Genomic DNA, 5668 nt, shown 5'->3' with positions numbered 1-5668 from the left:
ATAGGAGAGCTCAGATGGTGGAAGAGGTCAGAGATAAGGATAAGTTAAAAAAATTATATAACAAAATTTTGAAATAAACAAATAATTCTTGCCATCAAATCAAACAAACAGTGTAAGATGCATCTGAACTCTAATTTGGCCAAATGGGTAGTCCATTTCGACCGTCTGTGCGGGGAAGATGATCCATGCACGTCATTGGTTTCCATATTAATTTAGAAATAATATGGAAAATGTTAACGCCCACATGTGTGGGCGTTTGCACATCGCCCACACGCCTCCAGCACCACTCATTTTGCCACGTATGAATAGATGACATCAGCATATTTTTTTTTGGTTTTCGGCTTAAAAATATTGTATCTCCTAAATAAAAAAGCGAACTAAAAATCCGTTTTCACCATTAAATCCGTCTCGACGAGATCTTCAAAACTAGACCCCATGTTGATATGTTTCGACGATTTTTTTTTGCCAGAAGTTGCCACGATGTTTACACTGCAGTTGCCATATGGCTTAAACTAAAGTTGCCATGTGGCAATTTTAGTTTGTAGATCATGGCAATTTTAGTATTTTGATGATGACAACTCCAGTACTTTGACCATGAAAACTGTTTTTTATATGAACCATGGCAATTTTACGTGCATGTATCATGGCAATTTTAGTTTATGGTTCATGGCAAGTCTAGTTTCTTAATTCCCCGTTTTATAAATGTCAAAATTTACTTTTAAATGTAGAAGAAAATAGCTGAAACATATCATGGCAACTTCAGTGTAAACATCATGACAATTCATATGCAATAGACATGGCAACTTTTAATCCAAAAAAATTTCATCAAAACATATCAATATGGGATCTAGTTTCGAAGATCTCATCGCGAGGGATTTAATGGTGAAAACGGATTTTCAATCGGATTTTTCGTTTAAGAGATAAAATATTTTAAAAACTGAAAATCCAAAAAAATTCCTACATGCATGCATGCGATGAGATGGCAATATGTTTACATTAGAGACGTATGGTGCGTCTCCCTTCGCATCACACGTGTGGCAGTTAGCGCGACCCAATAATATTGATCTTGTATCACGTATCCTAGCACGTTGGCTCCCCAGTGGCGTGAAGGTGCCTTGCAGGTCCTTGCACCAAGATGAAATTGTTGTGCAACACACGCCCACGAGCAAAGACGGTTTGATGCATCCCCACGAGATGATGAAGATCTGGGGCCACCCTCCATGCCATGGCTTTGGAAATGATCTTGACGGCCCCATGCTCAAGGTAACCGGCCTGAAGTCCTTCAGTTCTAGTGCCCCGTCCCTTTTCGGCAAGAGCGGAATGAGTGTTTCATTGATTGCGCCCAGACCACGAAGATCTCCATGAGAGAACCTATCCACCACCCGCATGAGATTGACCTTGATAATCTGCCAACAAGATGTGTAAAAACTGCCAGTAAACGGCTCCTTGTCCTGTGGCTTGACCTTGATCACTCCCCATATTTCGTCCGCCGAGAACTGCTCCTTGAGGCGGTCATTGCTCTTATCTTGCGCATCCACAATCAAGTTGAAATCTCCGACGAGCAACCATGGCACTAAGAGTGATTTCACCCTGTATGTTTAGGTTATATGCATGGTCTGGTGTTATAGTGTATTACATTAGATGCTTCTGTGCTAAACATCCAAGGTGAAATCACTCTCTGTCTAGTTTGGCAGAGAGCATCGTGGTATCTTTTTTTTATGTGTACTTTAATGTGTGTAATTGCTTTACTTAGTTTCAGTTTTGGATTCACAAAAATCACATGTATTCACATAATCCAAATATGCCCGTTCCAGGAGGCGTGCAAGGGCAGCCATAGTCAACACCAAGCCGGCGTAATATAATCTCAAGAGAGCCATTAGCTGGATGCCATCTACTTGAAAGCAGCATAGAGATTAGCTAGGAAAGCACATGCTGTCCCACAAAATCAACCTTTGGACCACCTCTTGAGTCTTGATCACGGCACACAGGAAGCTCTGACTTAACAGTTTTCCATTCTAGTATCTGCTCCTATCGATGTTACATCTCTAAATTACTAAATCTGGAAGTAAAGATTTGCTTAGGAACCTGTGAATTTAATGCAACAAGTCAATGTCTTGATGCAGCGAAAATAACGTGGAAAGATTCCTACAGATCAACACTCTGCATGTCCATTCGTCTTGCCCTTTTTGTAGAGTACACTTGCGCTGGTTAGGTCGCGGGACAGTTGTGAACGAATAAACTCTTGTAAACATCTTTTCACTTGCTCTCTCTCCATTGCCCTGTTTCTTCCTCTTCTTCTTCTTCTTCTCAAAGTTTCTGCATAGGCACAATATGCTTGGAGCTATGAGGAGCTGCTGCAACTTGCATTTCTGAAACAGGAGGCATGTTACGTACATACATACACAGTGGAGTTATTTCTCTGGATGTGTCTGTCAGTCCATTTTGATTTCTGAATTGCCGAGTGGCTGTGTTTTTCTGAATGCAGCTGGTAGCCTTCTCGTCGGTATCAGACGTTGGTCTTTGATTGGTGGAGGAGGTATGTTACGTACATATATGCAAGGTGGAGTTATTTATCTTGATGTGTCTATCAGTAAATATATACAAGGTGGAGAATGCTTAGAGAAGCACCACCGTTACCTTAACAATCAAAGCAGCAGAAGTAGAAATTGTTAACCAGTTAACTTGTCGATTAATCCTACTCGTATGGTCACCGAGTAGCCGGTAATAACTCCACCTTGCATATATGGGGCGAATTCTTGAACATGGGTTTTCAGTAGGAAAAAACACAAATTTTATTCCGAACTCCTCTTGAGAGATGGGGCCGATGTCAGGTTTAGCAATACTAGCAGCAACATCGATTACTCCTCATACCGAGCTTAGCTATCTGATTAGCCTTGGGAACCAAATTTTCTTTTTGGGATATACTGTTGAAAATGGTAGAATATTTTTCTGCTGTAAATCTTTTGATAAAGTATTTCACAAAAAAGAAGAAGGCAAAATCTAGTGGATTTTTAATAAATTAAGTAAGTGTAATATAACTCTTTTTATCTGTGGTCCAAAATATGGGAAATATACTCCAGCGGTACGTCAGCAGTGAAATAATTTAAACTTGTTAATTAATGCTAGTCTTCCATGTGCTTGTTAATGTTCATGCAAAAAGATCAGATTTTCGTCCTGTGTGAAAAAACACAAGTTTAGTTAGAGCACTGATTTGATTTCCTCTGTCCAAAATACAAAAATGTTCCTTGTTACATTGTGAGACCTATCGTGATGACATGCTAAGCTTCTTCTTTTGGATGGATCCATGCATGATCCATCCAAAAGGCTGGCATGTATTAGCAGCAAAAATTAATATATAGTTCCTGCATCCAAAAGTTACAAGCGGATCACATGTATGTATGAACTTTGAGCTGCAAAACAATGGATCTGGGCAACGCATAACTTCCGTTGAACTTTGAACTTCTGGATGATTAATTAGGTATCTAATCTATCAAGTTGCTATTATTTAAAGGTAACTGTTTTCATCAATCAGTGCAGTCACCTAGGAGCTGGGTGCGTGGTTGCATATTCAAATTTAAATTTGTACCGAGGCTAGCTGTGATTATCTGATCCATTATTCCAACTTTGCCTTGCATCAGTGCTGAGGAGCCATTTTGGTTTTTGCTTGCCTAGATACATACATTGAACCTTGCCTTGCCTTGCCAACAGTCCTATAAAAGGGACTGCACCCATCAGAGTAAAAACAAGCACTTAGGCAGGCTTCAATACAAGCAGAGTAGCAAGGCAGCTCCTCTAGTTCTTAGGTGTGTGTACAATATATGTGCAGCAGTTCATCTCCTAGCTGCTCGTGCATCCTGTTTGTTTGATCCTCAGAGAGCTACCACTTGAAATTGCAGCCAAGGCCTTGTAGCACACCCAAGCGAGCAGAGCAGAGCATTTGGTATTTGAATCGGGAGGAACTACGTTGCTGGACAAGGAGGAGGAGAGGAGCAGGGTCCTGGTAATTGGTGGCACAGGTCACATCGGCAAGCATATCGTTGCTGCGAGTGTCCGCCGCGGCCACCCGACCTCTGTCCTCATCAGGGATGCTGCACCGGCTGATCTGGCCAAGGCGCAGCTCCTCAAGAGCTTCATTGATTCCGGTGTCGCTCTCATCAAGGTATAAGATTAATATCATTTGGTGTTGTCTGCCTTTCTTTCATCTACTCTTTAGTTTTTCACAGTTTTCTGTGTGGATTCTGATATTATTTTTTTCTGTCTGGTGAGCAGGGAGGTTTATTTGACCACGGGAGCCTCGTAAATGCCATCAAGGGTGCAGATGTTGTGATCTCGGCCGTGGGGACCCCTCAGCTCGACGAGCAGACGAGGATTGTCATGGCCATCAAGGAGGCCGGCAATGTCATCAGGGTCAGTGAGATAGATTATCATTTTGTCTTCTTTGTTGATCAAACGATGGATGCAAATCAAATCCCAGAGGCGGATCTCCTCAAGTTGATCAAGGGTAGGGTACATCCATCATTGTGCCTTGAGAATGTACGTAGCTACAACTGTTGCATCTCTGACCACTCTTAATTTGTTGACATGTGTGACCACGCAGAGGCGGCATACCATCTCAACATGACGATGTCCCACTCGCTCTCCGTCTTCGTGAGGGGCGACCAAGCCAACTTCGACATCGAGGCGTCCTTTGGTGTCGAGGCCACCGAGCTGTACCCTGACGTGAAGTACACCACCGTCGACGAGTACCTGGACCGCCTCCTCTGACAGTTCTTGGCTGGATGGAATGACAAGAGCTGACGTCCACAATAAAGATGATGCAGCAGTGGCCTCTCCAAATCCAATGATGCATGTGTGTGGTCTTGTGTGCAAATTCACCAGAAAGAAAAGAGGAACCTCTGCGTGCCTTGCTAAAAAAACATGATTTGTGGCCGTGTACGGTATCCCTCTCGACCCCGTAACCCTCGTTGCCGCCGCCACCTCCCCCGCCGATCCCGGCCGGTTCCGGCGGGCCTCGCTAGCGCGCAGGCCAGATCCGGGGTCTCCTCCCCCCGCTCCTCCCTCCCCTCCGTCTCGTCCCCCGCCTCCCGCGTCGCCTCCCCGAGCGAGGCGACTGGGGGGCTCCTCTCGCCGCCCCCAGCGTCCACCCTCCCCTAACCCTCCTCCCGCCGCCGCCGGCCTGCGCCACCGGGCCTTTCCCGCGTGGTGTCGGCGGCGGCGGCGGCCTCGTCCTTCCACGCGCGCGGTGCCCTGGCTCGGGCGGGGGTGACCTGTGGCGGTGCTCCTCGGTCTTCAGAGGTTCCGGCGGCGGCGGCTGCTCTGGCGACGTGGCTCCGGGTGGCCAGGGGGCGGCGACGCGGCCACTTGGCGGCGGGCTGGCGCGGTGGATGGTGGCGACGCCCTCCCGGCCCAGATCTGGCCCCCTTTTGGGCCCCATCTGGGTCTGGGCGGGCCTGGCGCGATCCGTCTGCGGCGGCCCCGGTGGGGGCTGAGGTGGTGTGGCTTGTGCAGGGGGTTGTGGAGACGGCGGTGCGCCTACTGCTGCGCGGCGACGGGCGCTTCACGAGCCCCTTTTGGGCTCGGCCGGGCCTCGAGGGCCCGGTATGCTCCTCTCGCCGCGTCCGGTCGGTGACCGCCGATGGCGGTGGAGGTTGTCTCCTCCCGCGTGGCT

The 5668-nt window shown here is 46.7% G+C and overlaps 1 pseudogene; it reads left to right on the top strand.

Annotated features, from left to right (window-relative positions):
* Positions 1 to 4938, top strand: part of LOC123057395 (phenylcoumaran benzylic ether reductase POP1-like) — an 8662-nt pseudogene extending 3724 nt beyond the window's left edge.
* The last annotated feature ends 730 nt before the right edge of the window (positions 4939 to 5668 follow it).

Source organism: Triticum aestivum, chromosome 3A (assembly GCF_018294505.1).
Source record: "Triticum aestivum cultivar Chinese Spring chromosome 3A, IWGSC CS RefSeq v2.1, whole genome shotgun sequence".
Taxonomy (NCBI): domain Eukaryota; kingdom Viridiplantae; phylum Streptophyta; class Magnoliopsida; order Poales; family Poaceae; genus Triticum; species Triticum aestivum.
This window is presented reverse-complemented; position numbering and strand designations above follow the sequence as displayed.